General features: G+C 37.2%; 1 pseudogene; it reads right to left on the reverse strand.

Annotated features, from left to right (window-relative positions):
* Positions 1-2,159: 2,159 nt before the first annotated feature.
* Positions 2,160-22,455, reverse strand: LOC138379509 (centromere-associated protein E-like; annotated as a pseudogene).
* Positions 22,456-22,599: the final 144 nt, after the last annotated feature.

Here is a 22,599-nt window from a genome sequence, read left to right on the forward strand (position 1 = left end):
AATATCAATTCATCAATTGGTTCATCAATTGTGCCAAATATTCCACTCTGGTATGGGATGACGACAGCAGGAGAGACTGTGTGCTTGTGGAGATGAGGTAACTGAGAATTCTCCGTACTTTCTGCTCAATTTTGCTGTGAACTGAAAACTGCTCTTGAAAAATAAAGCTTATTAATAAAAAACAAACTACATTTTTGAACTTCAATGTTCAAGGATTAGCACATGGGGCCCTGCTAACATAGGTGGCCAGGCCTGGCTATGGCTTTACCGCAGCTGCTGCCCAAAGCCCTGAAGTGGACTCATGTCTCACCATCTCTGAGGCTACTCGGGGAAAAGGCTCAATTCTTACAAAAGCTGTGAGGAGATGGAACAGAGAACAGTAAGAGGATTCAAGATTCCACAAGTGGAAACTGAATATTACACATCAATATTTTGTTACCTTTATCAGCAGAAATTGATATATTTAATTATCTTAAGGAACCATAATACATTAGAAGAACATGTTTTACAAAACCAATTTTTATAAAGCATATACAAATAAATTTTAAAAAATACTTAAAATTAAGTTGCTCTAACCCCCTTTAAGGAGGTAAAAAGATTAAAGCAAACAACAAGCATGAGGTGGGATAATAAAAATTAATACTTACAATTATTTTGGCCGGGCGCGGTGGCTCACGCCTGTAATCCTAGCACTCTGGGAGGCCGAGGCGGGTGGATTGCTCAAGGTCAGGAGTTCGAGACCAGCCTGAGCGAGACCCCGTCTCTACTAAAAATAGAAAGACATTATATGGACAACTAAAAATCTATATAGAAAAAATTAGCCGGGCATGGTGGCGCATGCCTGTAGTCCCAGCTACTCGGGAGGCTGAGGCAGTAGGATCGCTTAAGCCGAGGAGTCTGAGGTTGCTGTGAGCTAAGCTGATGCCACGGCACTCACTCTAGCCTGGGCAACAAAGTGAGACTCTGTCTCAACAAAAAAAAAAAAAAAAAAAAAAATTAATACTTACAATTATTTTGTTGTTAAAGAAGTAATTCACTTGACAAATTCTATCGTTTTCTTTCTGGATGCCATTTTTAAGCTTTTCTATATCACAATGAGTATTCAACCACTCTTCCAAAAACTGCGTCATTTCTTTCCTATTACTTAAAACTTGTTGAAATTCAGTCTTTATGCTGGGGAAGTCACTTTCTGAGAAATTTTTAAGAATTTCCTAGTGAAGAATAAGCATTGAAGGGCCTGAACATTAGGAAAGTTTTTATCCAAATATGATATAAATTTTATCATACATGATACATAAAAAAGTAAAGTATCTACTGGCCCTTTATTCTTCTTAATGTCTTAAAGTAAACTAAGAAATATAATTCTAATTTAAAATTTTATTCTAGTTATTTCTGTAATAAAATTTTGGCAGTACAGGTAATGTAATAGATTCTACCCATTAGAATTAGAACCTGTCAAAATGATAAATTTACGGTTCATTATCATAATACATGAAGTGCTTCTTTTTTTTTTTTTTTTCCTGAGTCTCCCTATGTTGCCCAGGCTGGTCTTCAACTCCTAGACTCAAGTGATCCTCCCACCTCAGCCTCTAGAGGAGCTGGAATTATAGGTGCATACCACCATGCCCAGCTTCATGAAGTGCTTCTGAATGTAGCTTTTTACATACAACATGCATGTTAGGAGCTGGATGCCAGCTTTACATTTTTGGGTTAAAGTAACACACTCCACATGGAGTTGTTGCAATAAAAAGTTTCTGACTCCTAGTATAGATGAAAGAAGTTTTAGAAGGCATTTTGGAAACTTATTCTGAGGTTCCATGAATTCCCACTTGCTAATGTTAAATCTGTTTTTCTCTATCTATGGAGGTCGGTAAGGAGGCTAGTCCATTACTTGGCAGCCTTTATGTCTTGGCAGTTGTCACTCTGCAACCCTATCTTTAACTTATGTTAAATAAAAATGGTTCTAAGCACATGAGAAGACTACTTTCTATTTGTTAATATGACTTAAAGTCTAATTAAATCCATTTATACCTCCATATGTAGATCCATATTCTGGTTCAACTTGAGGTCCCTGAATTCCTTGGATGGTACATCACAATCTTGTTGAAGGTGCTGTATTTTAATTAGCAATTTGTTTTGTTTTTCCACTTCACCAATAAAATCCATTTCAAATTTATTGATGGATTCATGTTGTTCTTCTTTCATCTTTGTAATACAGCTTAGTACACACTGGCCGAAAAAAATTAAACAAATTGGAAAATGAAACTTCTATCACATTTAGAGGAAGTTTTAATCCTTGAAACTATGAGGTAGGATGGCATTTCTTATTTATCTATATCCTCTGATAAGTGAGGAACAGGTAAGGAGCTTCTCTCTATCCCTAATTTTTTCTACTCAGCATCTTGGGAGAATAACTTCCAGACCTCTACTTCCATATTTCTGACTTCCTACTAGATATACCTCATGGATGTCTTATAAGTACCTCAAATTCAGTATGTTTAAAATTTAACATGATCCCTTTCCCCATAATGATTCCTCCTTTTTCTATTGCCCTCTTTTTGGTTAATTATATTGCCAATCACCCAGGTTTCCTAGTTAGACACTTGAGATTCATTTTCAACATCATCTCTTCCCCTCCTTGATTGGGTAACCAAACAGATGATGTTACATACCTCAAAACTTCCTTGTTAAGCATATTTAGATGTTTAACTTCAAGGTGACAATGACTTGAATGCCATATGTATCTGTGGACCTCAGGAATAAGTTCTGGATGTCTGACTGCCAGGATTTGAGGAAGAATTATCATGGCCTGAGGGGCCATCTACCTAGGAGATAATTGCTCCCCAATTGCTCAACTTCCACCATTTCTTAACCTCTTATAATTTGGCCTCTTCCCTAACCACCCAATGAAAATGGTTCTGACAATGGTTACCAATGAGCTCTATTATCACCAAATTGAGAGGATATCACCAGTCCATATTCTGGCTCTCTGAAGTCTTTGCCACTCTTGACCATTTCATCTTTTTCTTTTCTTTTTTTTTTTTTTGAGACAGATCTTGCTCTGTTGCCCGAGGTAGAGAGCAGTGGCATTATCACAGCTTACTGCAACCTCAAACTCCTGGGCTCAAGAGATTCTCCTTCCTCAGCCTCCCAAGTAGTAATATGGTGCATGGTTCCCAGGACTATAGGTCTGCACCACTACGTCTGGCTAATTTTTTTTGTAGAGACGCAGTCTTGCTCTTGCTCAGGCTGGTCTTGAACTCCTGGCTTCAAGCAATCCCCCGTCTCAGCCTCCCACAGTGCTAGGATTACAGCTGTGAGCCACTGCGCCAGGCCTTGACCATTTCACTTTTTATACTCTTCTCCACTGACTTAAGCAATACCACTTTCACTCGGTTCTTTCCTGTCTCACTGAGTTTTCCAACCTTGAATCCAAGTATTGCTCCCTTTTCTGCTACTGCCTCGTAGACATTTATCTTTTCCAGAGTTCTCTTCTTAGCCCAAGACTCTTATTCTTCAAATGCTTTCTGCATGATCTTACCTCACACTTCTTCTATTACCTATCACCTACATGCTGATGAATCTCAAATCTTAGTCCCAACTTTTCTCCTGCCAAACTTCAGAATCACAACTAAATGCCTACTTGGTTTCTCTTCTTGGATATTCCATTATAAGGTTTTCAACCTCAAAATATCTCAGTCTAATCACCTGGTCTTTCTTGCCTCACCTACCAAGCTTCTCTTTCTTTTTTATCTCATTTAATGGTACCACTATTCACAAACCTGACTGAGCCCAAACTCGAGACTCCATCTAAACTGTTCTCCCTTACCTCCACAATCTATCATGTGGACCTACTATTTTAAGCTGCTAAATATTGCTTTAATCCCTTTTGTCCTCTCCAGCACTATGAAACCTTCCCTAGCAGTACAGTCACACAAAGTATCTCGTCTGGACTATTATAACTGCCTCTTGTCTCTTCTTTCTACCACTAGAAGAAATATCCCCCTCAAACTCATTTCTTCTTTATTCTGTACTGAAGTACCTCAATGGTCATCTGATCCTGTTACTGCCACCCCTCAAAATAACCGTCCAATGACTGCCTATCCTCTACAAAATGAACTCCAAGCTGGACTGAGATCTTTCAGATGTTGTTCACATCTGCCTCCTGAACACCCTGGCAGTGTCTAGTCCCACAGGCAGAGCTCAGGCCTTGTTGAATGAACAAGTATTAGGAATACTGAAGATTCTGCACATATTATTCACAGACCTATGTAATATTTAATTTGATAGTAAGTACACAAAATAGCAAATATGCCAGCACCCATAGCAAGACTTAAATACACTGAAGTTTGTAACTGAAATTTATAGCTATATCTATAAAGATATTACTAAAAAAGACAGTACCTTAAATTTCTTTATGATTTTATGAAATTCCATGGAACATCTCTGGTTTGCGGTAAGAAGTTTTTGAATCTGTTTGGTTTGCAAATCTGGAAGTGACAGGTTTGCTTTTACTCTAATTGAAAGCTCTTTTTAGGTTTCAATTTCTGTCTCCAAGTCAAGAGACAATCCATTTAAGCACTCATAGTGATTATTCATCTCTGAGTATCTCTTCAGGAGCCCCTAAAGGAAATTAGAATTCATTCAACTTAACAATGCATTCAAATTTAACAATAAGTAGTTCCAACCCTAACATTTTAACTAAACTTACATTTTTACATGTTCTGTAGACCAGAAATAAATTAAGACCTTTACATTTAAAACCAAAAGGAAATTGTTATTTTTGATTTTGGATTAAAGAAATAATATACCATTATTGTGGAAATTAAAAAAAAAATTTAAACATTACAAAGAAAACCAGGAACAACCATTCTTATCATTTTGATGCTTTTTCTTCTAGTCTTTGAATATCCATGCTTTGAATGAACATTGACAAAGTCTGATGAGAAATTTGAGTGAATTCAATCTAGTACGCATTGTAGCTCAAGGCTGAATGCTGGCTTATGTTTATAGTAGGCAGTATGAATTGGCAGCTAAAACAAGAGACTAAGAATCAAACTGCCCATCTGCAAGCTTGGTATAGCCACTTCACATGTTTCTATTATCTGCCTAGAATCTGCTTTCTAGCCCTCTCTCAGTGCTAGAGTTCAGGTTCTAGCTCTGGCACTTCTTAACTGGGGAAGTTACCGAGCCATTTCCATCAACAACGGGATGACTATAATAACTGCCACAAAGTTTTCCAGGGAATTAAGTAAAACATTAACCCCATCTATATATCTATGTACTCTATAAAAAGATACAGACATTAAGCTTGCAGGAAATAAAATTATATTTGTAAAAATGTTTCTATACCCAAGTTTTTTTTTTTTTTTTTTTTTTGAGACAGAGTCTCGCTCTGTTGCCCGGGCTAGAGTGAGTGCCGTGGCGTCAGTCTAGCTCACAGCAACCTCAGACTCCTGGGCTTAAGCGATCCTACTGCCTCAGCCTCCCGAGTAGCTGGGACTACAGGCATGTGCCACCATGCCCGGCTAATTTTTTGTATATATATATTTTAGTTGGCCAGATAATTTCTTTCTATTTTTAGTAGAGACGGGGTCTCACTCTTGCTCAGGCTGGTCTCGAACTCCTGACCTCGAGCGATCCACCCGCCTCGGCCTCCCAGAGTGCTAGGATTACAGGCGTGAGCCACCGCGCCCGGCCTATACCCAAGTTTTGAACTTAGACTTGGTTTCAAGTTATTCTACCAATTTATTAGCTGCGTAAACTTGGGCAACTGCTCAATTTCCTTCCTGAGCCCCAGTTCCCTTGTGTGTAAATGCAGCGACAAAGCCGATCTCCTGAGGTAAAGCACCCAGCATGGGACCTGGCATGTGGTAGACATGTGATAAATCTGGGCTCATAAACTCCAGTGACGAGGGGCCAGGAAGGTGACACACTGGTCAGAGCACAGGGGAGGAGCATGTCAAGTTCAAGTTGCTGCAATCATGTCGTCAGTGACATGTTTCAATCAGGGTGTGAAACAATACAACAGGGGGCTTCTCACAATGATGAGCCCTCTGTTTCTCATAATTTAAGAAAAGCTACATGTTCCTTAATCTGTGGTGCTGGAGAGCGGATTCCTACTTCTGGTCTGGGATGAACCACGTTATGGTACGCAGCGGCACAGTGGGCGCTGACTTCTGTCAGGACTGTGCTAAATGCTATAACCATAAACTATACAAAAAGTCCTTTGTGATCTTGCAGTCTGATAGGGGAGACGGCAAATCCTGCTGGCTTTACCTTCAATATATATTCAGAATCTAAATACTTCTCACTACCTTCCACTGCTCCTTCTCTGGGCCAAAGCATGATCACCTCTGCCTGGATTATTGAAATTAGTCTTTGAAGTGATCTTCCTGCTTCCACTCTGTCCATTTTCAATACAACAATAGGAGTCATCCCTTTAAAATGTAAGTCACATATGTCTCTCTTGTGGTCAAAACTCTCCAATGGATCTCCATCTTACTCTGAATAAAACCCAATGTCCTTTTAATGTCCCGCAGCCTGCCTTCTCCCTGTTAACTTGCTGACCGTATTTCTTATTAGCTTCTCTCCTTCTTCATGTTCCTTCAATCCATCACGCAGGCTTCTGCCTTAGGAGATTTGTACTTGGTGGTCCTTCTGCCTAGAATGCTCTTCTCCCAGATACCTGTATGGCTTCACCTGGTGTCACCTCTTTCAGGTATTTGCTCAAATGTCACCTTTCCAGAGAGGCCTTACATCACAAACCACTATTGTTGTTTGTGTATGTACATATATATGCACACACATACATACATGTACTAGATTAGAACATTTAGAAAAATCACTGAGCACCAACTATTCATTCCACAGAGGTCCCTTTGAATCCTTTTTAGGAATCCTTGAAGTTTTAAGAGGAGGCATTTACTTCTATCCTAAAGCGCTTTTCCTTCAGGCTTTCTGTAAGGTGCTGTTGTCCATCGCTTAGTAACATTTTTTCGTATTTTACTGCCTCCTCATGGTTCTGATGGTTCTGTTTTGGTACAAAGAAATAAACAGGACTTCAGCTGTAATTACATTCTCACATAATGTCTAATTAATTATATACTTTTTTATCACTTTTTTACATTAACTTTTAATAACAGAATTAAATATTACACTTATAACTCAAAAGCAATGTTAAAATGATCTGAAAATGAATAATAATATCACTAAATCTTATACTGAGTTACTTCAACTCATTGGGAAAAAAAGTGGGAGAATCATGTACTTTTTGGAGGTAAGATTTATTCTTCATAGTTGTAAAATAAGGTTTTAGATTTATTTCTGGTTCTGACTTTTCCAAATCTCTGCATTATTCATTTGTAGTTTTGACAGGGGGCACTAACTTTTATCCTAAAGCACTTTATTGCCACCAACCAAAAATGCTAGCAAAGCTACCTATACTGTCCACAGTGTTCCAAGCCCTAGTCATATTCTTCCCAGCACCTGGGAACAGAAAGTTCATAACCTGTTTATGTTTTGCATTTCTGATTAAAAAGTACAAAACATAACATTTTCCCCCACTTGTTTTATCTTGTTCACTAGAGTACATAGGAGAATGACTAACTGTTCAATAAATATTTGTTGAATGAAATAACTCTCTATATAAAGTTAGCTAGGAAACACAAAGATTCCCAAATATCTAGTGTTTCTGCTCAGATAGCAAATGAAATTGTTTTCTACTTTATTATTGATTGAAAATGAAAAACATTTTTACAGACTTATTTCATACAACTTATGTATTTGAACTTTTTGTTACTTTTTAGAGGATTCAATCAAGTTTTTTAAAAATATATGATTCTGGCACTCTGGGAGGTCAAGCAAGACAGAAGGATCATTTGAGGCCAGGAGTTTGAGACCAGCCTAGGCCTGGGCAACATAGCAAGATCTTGTCTCTACAAAAAACAAAAAACAAAAAACAAAACAAAAAAAAAAAGACTATATAATTTTGGGCCGGGTGCAGTGGCTCACTTTGGTGAGACCTTGTCTTTACAAAAAATAAGAAAAACTAGCTGGGAGTGGTGGCACACACCTGTAGTCCTAGCTACTTAGGAGGCTGAGGCAGGAGCATTGCTTGAGCCCAGGAGTTCAAGGTTACAGTGAACTATGATCATGCCCCTGGCACCCTATCACTCTATCCTGGGCAACACAGGAAGACTTTGTGTTAAAAAATATATACATATTTTTTTCATAAATATTCTCATAAATATATATATATGAGATTCTGAGTATTTATCAATAGTCCTACCAGAAGAACTTCTCTTTTTTATATTTATCTTGCCTTTTTCCCTTTTAACTTCACCGAAAAGAGCCCATCTCTAGAACTCTATCATGTCGTGTAGAGAAATGAGATTACTTGCTCTTTTACAAATCTAATCCTTCAAATATTTCTTCATTTAGAATAATGCTATTTCTTGGTTTAAAAAAGATTTAAAAAATTATATTAAGGAAAATAGTTGCTTTAACAAATCTTTTCTTAAAAATAATGAATTAAATGGTATTTTCTAAAAAAAATTTGACTTCATTTAAGACTGTTTACTATTTGTGTGAAAGTTATAGTAAATAGTTTTCCCACTACCCTTTACTGTTCATAGAGATTTCCAGAAAAAAAAATTGTTATCCTTTTCTTTTCTTTTAATATCAGCTTATTATGTGGGTACAAAAGTTCAGGTTATATATATTGCCCATACCCCCCCCATCCACCCAAGTCAGAGCTTCAAGCGTGTCCATTCCCCAGATGGTGCACATCGCACTCATCATGTAGGTAGGCACCCATCCTCTCCTCCCACCCCTCACCTCTGTCCGATACCCAATTGGTGTTATTCCTAAATGTGCACTTAGGTGATGATCAGGGAAACCAATTTGCTGGTGAGTACATGTGGTGCTTATTTTTCTATTGTTATCCTTTTCAAAAAAAAGCTTGGTTCTTGGCCGGGTGTGGTGGCTCACACCTGTAATCCGAGCACTCTGGGAGGCCGAGGCCAGTGGATCGTTTGAGCTCAGGAGTTCGAGACCAGCCTGAGCAAGAGTGAGACCCCATCTCTACTAAAAAATAGAAAGAAATTATATGGACAACTAAAAATATCTATAGAAAAAATTAGCCCAGCATGGTGGTGCATGCCTGTAGTTCCAGCTACTCCGGAGGCTGAGGCAGGAGGATCGCTTGAGCCCAGGAGTCTGAGGTTGCTGTGAGCTAGGCTGACACCATGGCACTCTAGCCCGGGCAACAGAGAGAGACTCTTGTCTCCAAAAAAAAAAAAAAAAAAAGTCTACCTATGTTACCGTCACTGAAACCCTGCATAATTCCATAGAATTTAATTTTCTTTTGAAGTACAATATACATTAAGTGCATTAATCTTAGGTATATAACTCAATTATTTGTGACATGTTATACGGCTATGTAACTACAACCCAGATTGAAACAGAGAACATTTCCAGTACTCCATAAGGTTTCTGTATGTCCCTTCTTAGAGGGAGCCACTATTCTGACCTTTATCATCCTAGATTAGTTTTGCCTACTTTTGAATTTATATATCACAATATGTATCCATTCTCTTACTGATAGCAAACAACTGTAAACAATTCAAATGCCTATTTTTGAATAAAGCTGGTATGAATATTCCTGTACATGTGTTTTTGTGGAAGTATACACTCTTTTCTCTTGAGTACGTCCCCAAGGAGTCAAAATGCTAGGCCTTAAGGCTGGCTACGTTCAGCATTAGTAAATACCATTATGCTGTTTTCCTATGTGGCTGAACCATTTTACATCCCCTCAAATTTTAAGCACAGATAAATCAGACATCCAAACAAAACCCCACAAAAATACCTTTTCTCGTAAGTTAGCATTTGAATTTTCTAAATCTATTTGCATATTTGATATTTCATCTGTCTTCTCAGAAACAATTCCTCTCAGTTTATCGATAGTTTCCTGGTGCTCTTTCAGATGCACGTAAGCAATTCTTAGTTCCTCTTGTTTTTTTAGATCCTTTATTATTAGAGAAATTTTAAGAACAATGACATATCTTAATGTTAACTAGTACTTTTTTTTATAAAGTGATACATTTTCTTAGTAAAAATGATAACACTTTTACTCTACACTTTTGTTGTTTTTAGAAAGTTGTAGGCTTCTTCTTCCCTTATTCTCATCTCCCCATAATCTTCTCCTGCTTTCCATGAAGCAAACACATAATATTTTTTTAAGTGTTGCATACTATTTTTGACTTATTGCTCACATTTACTCGGTTTCCTTCTAAGGAACATTTAAATTATTTCCCATTACAAACTACTACTATGAACAACCTTGTGGTATATATACATATACACATATTCATTTAACATTGAGTTAATATATATGTACGATAAAGTCCATAAAGAAAATGCTATCTTAAAATTTTCAAGAACAATACCAAATTATGCACTTAAAGTTTATACCATTTCACTCTTGCCAACTATACTGCTCATTTCAAAGAAGGGTTCATTGCTTTAAGAAAGAATACATTTACTTGCTAGGAAGAGGAATGAGTATAACTTACTTTAGCTTCTGTTTCTCTAAGGCTTTCCCTAAGTTGGTCTCACTCCATTTTGAGAGTTTCCTCTACTCTTCTTAGGATATTAATTTCCTTAGTAACAAACCCTATTTCCTCAACGTTTTCATGAAGTTTCTGAGTCAACCTTAATTTTTCCATTTTAGTACTTTCCAGAGTTGAACTCTGGGCCTCTAATTGTTTCTTCAGTTGCTCTGTTTGATACATAGCTTTCCCAAGAACATTTTTTACTTTAAGAAGTTGATGTTCTTTCTCCTGAAGTTCTTGGATCTTGAGATAATCATACAGTAAATTAGAATATCAATAGATATACATAAAAATCTATATAATAGTCTCTGAATAGGGAAATCTTCACTTGCCTTCAATTTTCAGCCAATTCATATCTTCTTTCATTACACAAAATATTTGATTCACACTCTCTGTTACTCAGTAACAACTTAAAACAAAATACCTGTGCCTTTAAGGCAGCATCAGAGTTTTCTAACTCTATTTGCATATTTGATTTTTCATCTGTTTTCTGTGACACAATCCCTCTGAGTTTATCAATAGTTTCTTGGTGCTCTTTCACATGTATGTGAGCAATTTTTAGTTCTTCTTGTTTTTCTAGGTCTTTTATTATTAGAGAAAGAAAAATAATACACTGAGAGTAAAATAATTCACATAGTATAGAAAGATCTAGGGTAGGAAGTAAACATCTTCCTACCCCTTCTGAGGCCTCCCAGTCCTCACCCACACTACTCTGCAACTTACCCCTTTCCCTAATAGGACACTTCGAAATCAGCACTCCACCCCTACAACACTCTTTATCTGTGGTGTATTATCCCATGATGTGAATGTGCTGCATCTATTCATCCAGGCCCCTACCAATGGACAGTTAGAAGTTTTCCCATTTTTTGTTTGCTTTACGTCATTATTGCAACTTGCTGTAATAAATATTCTACAAATATCCTTGAATAGTTATGCAAATGTGTGCAGGATAAATAGCCACGATTGAACTTTTTGGGTCAATGAATAAACTTATTGAAAAATGTGGAAGGTATTACCAAATATACTCCCTCCAATCTTCCCCAAGATTGGACCTATTTTACACTCCCACTAACGCTATGGCCAATTGTTCTTTTAGGACACAAGGTCTTAGCTCCTGGGGGGGTGGTAGGAGATGGTAACTCACTCGAATTATTGTTTCTCTTAGGTTTTCCTTGAGCTGGTCTCTCTCTACTTTGAGAGTCTCCTCCGCACTCCTAAGGTTATCTCTTTCTTTTGTTATAGATTTCATTTCTTCCAGGTTTTCATGGAGTCTCTGAGTCAATTTAACATTCTCCATTTTTATATTTTCCAGAGTTAACTTCTGGGCCTCAAATTGCTCCTTCAAGTGTTCCATTTCATGAGTTTCTTCTTGAGCTTCCTTGACAGCTTTCATCTTAAGAAATTGATCTTCTTTTTCCTGAAGTTCTTGCATCTGAGAAATCATAAAATCAGTTAGGATACAAGCAGAGTCTTTTAGGAAAACAGAATTATTCCTAAATTAAGGCAATCATCTCCACATTGTAATATAACTTATGTTCTGTTTTCTTTCATAAGGGATACGAATAACACAATAATCAGATGTCATTTTCCAATTTAACAAAACAAATCCTACTTTTTCCTGTAATTCAACATCTGAATTTCCTAAATCCCAATGCATATTTGCTACTTGAGCTGTCTTCTCTGAAATATTCCCTCTACTAACAGTTTCTTTGTACTCATTCAGATGAATGTAAGCAGTTCTTAGTTCCTCTTTTGTTTCCAGTCTCTTTATGATTAGAGGAAAATTAATAAAACTTAATAGTGAACATCACTGTCACCTTAACACTATTTTTATATTCAAAAAACATTAGAAGAGAGAAACTTACGTTAGCTATAATTGCTTTAATGTTTTCCTTCAGTTGATCTCTCTCCATCTGAAGGGCCTCCTGCACCCTTTTCAGCTCATCTTTTTCCTTAATCATAATTTTTATTTCTCTTGACTTTATTGAAGTCTCTCAGTCAATTTGAGCCTATCACATTCTAAATTTTGTAATGCTGCGTCTTTGGCTTTGAGATACTCCTTGAATTGTTCCAGTTCGCTCATTTTTTTCCTCAGTCTCACTAATTTCTTTTACACTAGTAAGTTCCTGTTTCTCATGAAGCTGTTGGATCTTAAAAATAATTATATATTAATAAAAATATACATACGAACACATATATAAATTTATTTATTTTAAGGAAAAAATTGCTTTGGAAAGCAACCTTGTTTAAGTATGTTAAACAGTAGTCTTCATAATCTAGTTAGCTATACTTTGCCCAGGTTTCTTCCCACTGCTCCTTCACCCACAATTTACCTTTTTCTCTAATTCATCATTGGTTGTTTTTAACTTGTTTTGAATGCATGATATTTCAGTGTCTCCCTCTGAATGATTCACTCTCAACTTATCAATAGTTTCCTCTTATTCTTTCAGGCAACAATAAGCAACTTTAAGTTCTTCTCCCACTTCCAAGTGCTTTATTAGAGGAAATTCCAAGAAATTTATAGAAAAATTATAACCATTACTATAACTAACACCGTTTTCCAAAGCTGTAATGCTTATGAAAATATTTGCTTACAAAATACTTATAAAAATATGCAGTGAAAAGATGAAACCTACTTTAGCTACAACTTCTTGTAGGTTTTCTTTGAGTTGGTCCCTTTCAGACTGAAGAACTTCTTGCAGTCTCCGTAGGTCATCTCTCTCCTTAGCTGCAGAATTCACTCCATCATAACTTTCTTGAAGTCTCTTGGACAAATTGAGCTTTTCCATTTCTATTCTCAGTAGTACTGAATCTTTGGCTTTCAACTTCTCCTTTAATTGCTCTGTCTCATTCTTTATTTTAGTATTCTCATTGTCTTTTTATTTCACATTGAAGGTCTGTTATTGTTGGTCTTGAGACTCTTGGATCTTAAGAGAATCAAACAACAATACAGTTGATATTTGGAGAGATTTTATTTTAGGGGAAAAGAAATCAGAATACTTCCTAAAACAATTAAGGTAGGATTAAATGACTCATTTACAGAGCAATCTTTCCACCCTCCCGCTCTTCCGTTATTCAGGTATTTAAGACTTTTTTACTGAAGGCTCACTCTGTTGTCAGTATCCTATTAGAGGTCAGAGACAAAATGATAAATAAAACTTACATGATCTCTGCCTTTTGCTTATACTTTTAGGAACAAAGATAGATTTTATGTCGTATCTTACCAAATAAAGGTGCTGAGGTCTCCCCAGGCACTAGTGTCAAACCTAACCTATTGTGAGTCATGAGGAAGGCTTCCTAAGGGATGAAAGCTACAGCTGAGATCTGAAGAATAACAATATTAGTTAGGCAAAAAGGAGTACGAAAGCACTGCAGGTAGAGAGATCAGTGTCTGAAGGCGATGAGATGAGAAAGAGCAACCAGCAAGTGTTGCTGGAGCACAAGGAGCAGGAGGAAGAGTGAGCTGAAGGAAGTCTAGAGACCAGCAAGGTCTGGGACCCAGGGTCTCCCAGGCCATGTAGAGGATCCTGGTCTTCATTTTAAAAGCAACAATAAGATATTAAAGGAATTTAAGAAGAAAAGATCACTTGGGCTCAGGATGGAAACTGGAGTAGAGAAGTGTGGGAATGAATGTGGGGAGACTGGTTAGGAGGCTGATGCAGAAAGAAATGATGGTGGCTTGGAATAGGGTGGTGGCAATGTGGAGAGAAAAGTGGGAGGATTTTAAACACACACACACACGCACACACACACTCACTCTTACACTCTCAAACCAATGAGCTTGGTGCTTGGATTATAGAATGAGCAGAGAGGAAGGGATACCACCAGTAGGGATAACTCCCGGAAATCTGACTCAAGTAATGAGAAAGACAGTCGTCATGCTTTATGGGATGCTGGAGGAACAGTTTTAAAGGAGAAAAGAAATGATGCATTTTTGGCTTTACCCTTTCTTGTAATTTAGCATTGCTTTTTCAAAATCATTTTTGAATATTTAAGAAAACAGCTGTCTTCTCTTATAAAATATTTCTTAAATGGGAGGAAAAGATGACAGTGACTTTAGCCAAAGTTTCTCTAATGTCTGCTTCCAGGTGGTCATGTTCAACTGCAAGTGTTTCTTTTATTATTGTAAATCATCTCTTTCCTTAGTTAGAGATTTTATTTCATGACTTTCTTGAAGTTTCTCAGTCAGCTTGAGCCTTTCTGTTTCTATGTTTACCAGTGTTGTTGAGTCCTTGGTTGTGGACTGTTCTTTCAATAACTCCAATTCATTTATTGTTTCCTGAGACAAGCTGACTATTTTCACATTGGAAAATAGCTCCTGTTCCTCATGAAGCTCTGTGATCTTATGATATTGATAAAATACCAAGGTTACTGTTTAAAGATCACTATTAATATCATAATTTTTTAAAGGGAAAAGATCAGGATACTTTCTACAACAATGAAAGTGATCTTGAACCCTCAGAGCCTACCTTGGGTCACAAATTCCTATCCATTTTCCCTCATTTCCAACTAAAGCTATTCATGACTTTTCTGCTAGGCATTTTCTATCATAATTTTCTTTCCAGCTTAGATCAAAAGTGAACCAATCTTTACACTTTACCAACAAACTGTTGATTCAGTCAGTTGCACCCTTATTTCTATACTAGTTTCCAAATGCTACAAGAGAAAAATCAAAGCAGGCTGTATTCCAATAACTATATGGTGCCCATTTTCAAATAGGTCCCCATGCTACTTTTCAATTTTTCTATGTGTACAGATTTATTACCCTTTCCATGGTCATTAGTGGTACCATGTAATTTTGCATTATCATATTTCTGTATTCACCGTATTGGACTTGAGGGATTTCTATATGCCTATATCAGGGGCACAAAAGGATGTCTTATTTATATCCATAGTCTCAATGTTGGGCACAGAGTAGGTGTTTAACACGTTGTCCCAGTTATCCCAATGTTTCATTTCTCCATAGCATTTATCATTATCTGATGTTATCTTGTACTTTCGACTACTTATTTATCAACTATTTTCTTCCACTACAAATGGATCATAGAGATTTTGTCCACCTTGTTACCATTGTATTTCCATAACCTAGGACTATGCCTGACACATTAAACACTCAACAAATCCTTACCAAATAAATGAATGAACTATAACTTAGCCACTACTTACTTCTTATCTTTTCTTTAAAGGAGAAAGGAAGGAAAGAAGTGTCAAACAATGAGAGGAAGAAAAGACATACCTTTTCTTGTAATTCGGTTTTGGATTTTTCTAAGTCCTGCTGAATACTTATTATTTGAGCTGTCTTCTCAGAAATGCTTCTTCTTAGTTCATCAATAGTTTCTTGGTGTCCTTTCAGATGCATATGAGCAATTTTTAGTTCTTTTGTTTGTGGGCCCTTAATTAGCAAGTGAAATTTAAGAAATATAGCAACATTATCCCAACATTGCCTGCCCCTTTCCTCAGTTTTTGAAAGAAACATTTAACAATAAAGGAAAAGGATATAACTTACTGTAGCTTCAATTTCTCTTATATAGCCTTTAAGTTGGTCTCTCTGTTTCAAATGATTCCTGTAATTCCTTCAGATGATTTCTTTCCTTGGTTATAGATTTCATCTCCTCATAATTTTCATGAAGTTTCTGAGCCAACTTAAGTCCCTCCATTTCCATACGTTCCATTGTTAATTCTTGATTCTTTAACTCCTTCTTTAAATTCTCCATTTCATTCACCTTTTCCTGCCTCTCACTCATCTCTTCCTGTACACTAAGAAGTTCTTGCTGTTTTTCTTGAAGTTGCTGGCTCTAAAGATGTACAATTTTTATAATTACCATTTTGTCTACATTCTCTCAAGATTCTTATGTAAAATCATTAATAGCCCTGCCTCCCCTCCTCACAGGAAACAGGCAAGTAGCACTAAAAGTAAACTAATCTTCTAGGCATACGTGTCTGTAGAGGGCTGAATAGTGTCCCACCCAAATTCATGTCTACCTAAAACCTCGGAGTATGAATTTCTTTGGAAATAGGGCCTTTGCAGATGTAATTAGATTATGATTAAGAAGAGACCCTACTGAGTAGTCTCTCAATCCAATGAGAGTGTATTCATAAGAGACTGAAAAGGACACATAAAGACCCAGATTAAAAGGTCATGTGAAGATGGAAGCAGGGACTGGAGTGATCCAGTAATAAGCCAAAGAATGCCAAGGGTGGCTGGGAGACAACACAAGCTAGGAAGAGGCAAGGAGTCTTCCCTAGAGCCTTCAGAAGGAACATGGCACTGCTGACACTTCAATTTGGGACTTCCAGTTTCTAGAACTGTGACAGAATAAATTTCTGTTGTTGTAAGCTACTAATTTTATGGTAATTTGATTTGGCAGCCCTAGGACACTGATATAGGTTCATTAAGGAGGCAAGAGGAAAATGAGATAAAGTAAAAAAGCAAAGAGACTAATTAAATGTACATATATGGCTATAAAATAACTAATTCCTCACTCTCTTAAAAACTTTTTGGATAATTTACTTTCATGTCTAATAAAATGCTTATAAGGGGTGACCCCCCCAAAATACTGAGACATCGACCTTCACAGGCTATTGATTTTACTTCTTTAGGAGAAGCATGAAATGGATATAAGGTTTTAGTAAACTCAATTAGGTGAAATGGTGAGAGGGATCAGAATTAAAAGAAAACACATATTAGGAAAAAAACACTTGACAGGAGAACAATAGAAACCACAATATATTATCTATAATACATGTGGCACTGCCCTCAGCTTATATAGAAATATCTTTGTGGGTGCATTTTAGAATCACCCGGGCTAAAATGCCCAGGTTGTTACAGGGGTCTTAACTCTTATGCAAATATTACAACAGCACTTTACTTCTATAAAATAAATGATTCAGGAAACTGCAGACATCAAAGACATGGTGATAGTTATAAATCTTACATTTTAGAGAATGACTAATATATCTTTATAAGGAGAGGATATTTGTTTTGTTGTCTAATGCATCTCAGTGCCTGGTCCATGGTATTACTCATTATATATTTGATGAATGAATATATATGATTTCTTTAAATGACACAGGCCATCTCTCACCTAAAGACTCTAGAATAATAGATCTTAGTGTAAGTTGAAATTGTCTAAAATATTAGCATTAAGATCTGTTCATTTGGGAGGTACATATTATTTCTGGATTTAGGTCTATGGGAATCAAAATACATTACGAAATAAATGTTTAGTCAGAAAAAATGGCCAGGAAGATAATTTTAAAAATTCACCTTTTCCTTTAGCTTTTCTTCAACTTCTGCCAGTCTATCACAGGTCGTAGAAAGCTCTTCTTCTTTCTTTATGGTATGGCTCTTTTCTTGAGCAACTATCTCTTGTTGCTTTTTAAGTTCATCTCCAAGAATTCATAATTCTTGGTTTTCAATGGTCTATAATTAAAAAAAGTTGACATTAAAATAAATATTAACTTATATTTATGAAATCAGGTAAAAATCAGCATTTACCTCAGCCTACAAATGAAGACATCAGGGCAAACTATTTAAGAAAAGACTAACTCAAAAAAGAAAGTGAGTCCTTAATCATATAGATGTCAAGAATATGTTTTATATATTGTTTCTTTATTGTTCAATTTACATTTCTATTGTGAGAATTAGAACTGGATTTTGCATTCTATCATGAGAGCTTAGCTCACTTCTGCCTGTAAGGTAAAAAAGACTTTGCCAAACTATCATCGACTAATAATGAGATTGTAGTTATGGGTTTTTCAAACACTGGGATGGCTTTGATTTGTGGCACTGATCACCAGGCAAGCTCAAAATGGCTGCCACCCTTTGCTAGCATGTCTTGGGCTAATCCCAGTCAGTAAGCTCACACAGTGACATTCTCATATCAAGATAAAAACATAAAACAAACAAAAAACAAAACTAGCCAGAGAAAGAGAAGAGAATATAGTTTTTGTTTGTATGCTTATTTACATTCAGCTCTTTTGACCAAGCTGACAATACCAAGAAACTTAGAAAATTAAAACACAAATGGTCAAGTTTGACTGTGATCCATAGTGAACTTTTCCAAATATTAATTTCAACCTATACACATTATATTGCTCCTAAACAAAGATACAGAAACTAAATGGTGTGAAAATATTGGCAAACACCAACAATAAACAATTAAAATGAAATTAAAACATTACGACAGCATAGATAAGAGAAACATTTACGAACAAATTTAACAAAATATGTAAAACCTGTTCACTGAAAATCTACAGCATACCACTGAGAGATCACATAAATTACAGAAGAAGATATACAATGGCATAGGAAAAAGTGTTCAATATCTTTTGTCATTAGGGAAAGACAAATTACACACCTACTAGAATGGCTAAAATTAAAAGGAACAATAAATAGGAAGTGTTGGTGAGGAAGGATGTGGAGTCACCAGAATTCTCTTAATTTACTCATGGGAATGTAAAACAGTATAACTACTTTGGAAATCAATCTAGCAAATTCTCATGAAGTTACATACACCTCCCTATGACCCAGCAATTCCATTTAGACATTTACCCTAGCATAATGTCACATTTAAATCCCTCAATGTGGTTTAAAATGCCCCTGCCACCAGAAAATCTTGAGTCCAAAGAATACATATCATGCTGCTTCACAACTCCAAGCTTTTGTACATACAGGTCTCCTCCTGGAACATTCTTCCCTAAGCCATCCATTGGGCTATTTCCTACTCATCAGTCAGTCAACCCACAGTTCTTGATTGCCTTCTGTATACCTATCGTGGCGGCTTGTACATATGCCTGTTCCTTAATGACTACTTTTTGTAGAAAGTATTACTGTTGCAGGATTCAAGGGAAAGAATAAAAGAACTTTAAGCTTTAAAAAGTAAGTTTGTTGGGATAAAAGTAAATCTATGTTATGCCTCTCTTCTTTCCCCATGGATAATCAAGAGATAACTTTAAATTTACTTCCTTTTATTATTACACAAGAAAAACACTAAGATTGTTGCTACTTTTACCAGTATATACTAGAAATTCAGCTAAGTTATTTACCTTCTTAATTTTTTGGAAAATGTCATGAACTGCCCTGGGCATAAGTCCTAAGTAATCTTCTGAACCCATAATAGTATACGTTTTTCCCAAAGCAGTCTGTCCATAGTCAAATATAGTCCCTGAACAAACAAAATACACTCACACAAAGATTTAAAATGAATCTGCAGTGGCTAGAACTATCAATACATGTTGCACAGACACCCAAGACTAAAATGTTTCTGCAACACTGAGCGAATACAAACCATTGTAGCCTTGTATGACAGAATTGATGATTGGTGCGGCTATTTCTTCACACACATTTTTAGTAGTTTCATTACTATGAAAGACATGATCTGCAAAACAACAACACATTTGAAGTTAAACCAAACAAATCAAATGTGTTTTCATTCTGAAGTAGTAATTACCCAAAGAAATAAAATTGTCAATCTAGGATGATAAAATATTTAAGACAGTATTTTCTTCAACTTTTTAGTCCTTCGAAAAAACCTCTCCTTGAGGTAAAATGTTTTGGTCCTCAAAGACAAAAAATATACTACAAGTTAATGATCCTATGTGTTTTTATAAGGCAGTAGACCACAGTGGTTGCACATGGGGTCTGGAATTTGTCTGGATACAAATTATATAACTGTGCTTTAAATATCAATGTATTATCTCACGTATCATACATGATGGCTAAACAATTTTTCATTTTCAATAAAGCAGTTTACAAAAGCCTTAGTCTGATCTTTAGTAATAAATCTAGTATTATTGATAAGCCTTCTGTACTCTTAATAGCAAAAGAATAGCAAACTAATTTTTGATGCTCTTATATCTTACCAAAATTGAAGGAATTACTTCCATCAACTTGGTAGATGGCATTATTGTCAATTTTGCAGTAAACTTGGGCAGTTTATCCAAGTTCTTCTTCTCTAAAAATATAATAATACTGTATTTTAGCATAATTGGTCATAAAAGTTATGTTATAGGAAGGATAATTTAAGATTTCATCTTCTCAAGAACATTTTATTTTATTTTGAGATGGCGTCTTGCCCTGTTGCTGGCACTAGAGTGCAGGGGTATAATCATAGCTCATTGCAACCTCAAACTCCTGGGCTCAAGTGATCTCCTGGCTCGGCATTCCAAGTAGACAGGACTACAGGCCTGTGTCACCATGCTTGTAATATTTGTAGGGGGTGGAGGGGTGGTGTATCCGTATGTTGCCCAGGCTGGTCTTGAACTCCTGTCCTCAAGGGATCCTCCCACCTTAGTCCCCAAAGTGCTAGGATCACGAGCATAAGCCACCATGCCCAGATGAAGATTATTTTAAAAGATAGTAATAATATACCACTTATAAGAGAAAGATGGAAAATCCAGCTTTGAGGCTTCAGCTCTCTTAAATGGGGTTTCAGTGCCTCTTGCCCTGTCATGGGAGTTTCTTGTGAAACCATTCATTCACCCTTTCACCCAACACTGGCAGCTGAGAGGATAGATTAAAAATGAAACTGATTATGTCCCTCTTGCTTAAAACTCTTCAAAACTTTCTGGAAACTTATGAAATCCTTAGCATAGCACATGAGACCTGGATCATGTCATTTCACTCTCCAACCTCATCGTCCTCTAAATTTCTACATGAACCCTAAGCTCTACTTGAAGGTCTTCTCAAAATAACAGATTTAACCTCTTTGGGCCTAGAATATTCTGACCTTCCTTTCCAGTAAGTAACTTATCTATTGTTTCACTTGTGAAAACTGTCAGGACTCTCCTGACACGAGCCCACCCCACCCAAACTGTCATCTCTCTTATGGACTAATCATTTTAGCAAACATTCTCCACCTGCCCATCATAACACCTGTCACAACCTATTGTAATGGCTTCTTTATGTTGATGTCTTCTAATGTATTAGATAAGGAGCTCCTTAAAAACCAGGAAATCCCAGATCTTGATATTCTCTGTAATTAAACGCTTGTGTTCAATAAAAATTTCTCAAACACAGAAAATGTTAGCCTTTGGGGTCGAGGACCAGAGGCTACTAAAACAAACTGACTTCATTTATTCCCCTTCCTTGTTTTTCTCCATAGCATTTATTACTTACGTATAACCACTTAACACGCTGTATTTTTAACTTTATGTTCTGTCTCTCCACTAGAATGGAAGATCCACAGGGCAATGTGGTAGCGTCTGTTCAGTGCTGTAACGGTGTACTAACGTACATATATGCAGATACATAAGTATTTGTAGCACGACTGAATGGATGCAGTCTTGAGTGCCTATTGAATGCAATGCGACAGACTAGTCCTTGCCCTCAGGGAGTTTAGAGGTCGCCAATTAAGCTTAAAATGACCACACTCTCCCATACGACTTCTTTAGGGCGTGGAATGGGGTAAGGAGGTTCAGATGTCGGAAAAACAGCAGGTGAAGGTCTTCAACGTCAGCGAGCCCGCATTAGAGTTACGTGAATCTCGCAGCTGGAAGTTATCTTCCAGATCTGGGATCCTTCCCTGTCACTTCACAGACAAGCAAATCCCAGAAAACAGCTCTGGGAAAGGCTGGAGCACTCGCCCCTCCCCCTCGGGCCCGCGCCGCCGGCAGCCGTGCGCGCCCCGCCGCGGTCTGGGCCACCTACCTGCTGCTGAGCGGCCGGACTCGCACGCAGACCGCCACGGGGCCTTCCTCCGCCAGCTTTCTCACGCTGGGCCCCAGGAAAGTGGCCAAAACCCTCCGCCGCCGGCGCTTCAGGGCGCAAGGGCAGACCCGCCTTTAAGTTGAAAATTTCCAAAACGCCGCCTCTGATTGGGTCGCTGTCTCGTGACGTCATGGACGAGTCCACCTGCGGCGCGGTGCGGGGGAGCGCGATGGCAGGCGGCGCACACCTGACGGAGTCTGGCCGCGAGCGGGAGGGGCTCGCATGGACGGGATGGTGGCCTGACAGAGAGCGGCCGTCTCGGTAATAGCCGGACAG

This window comes from Eulemur rufifrons, unplaced genomic scaffold, assembly GCF_041146395.1.
Source record: "Eulemur rufifrons isolate Redbay unplaced genomic scaffold, OSU_ERuf_1 scaffold_43, whole genome shotgun sequence".
Classification (NCBI taxonomy): Eukaryota; Metazoa; Chordata; class Mammalia; order Primates; family Lemuridae; genus Eulemur; species Eulemur rufifrons.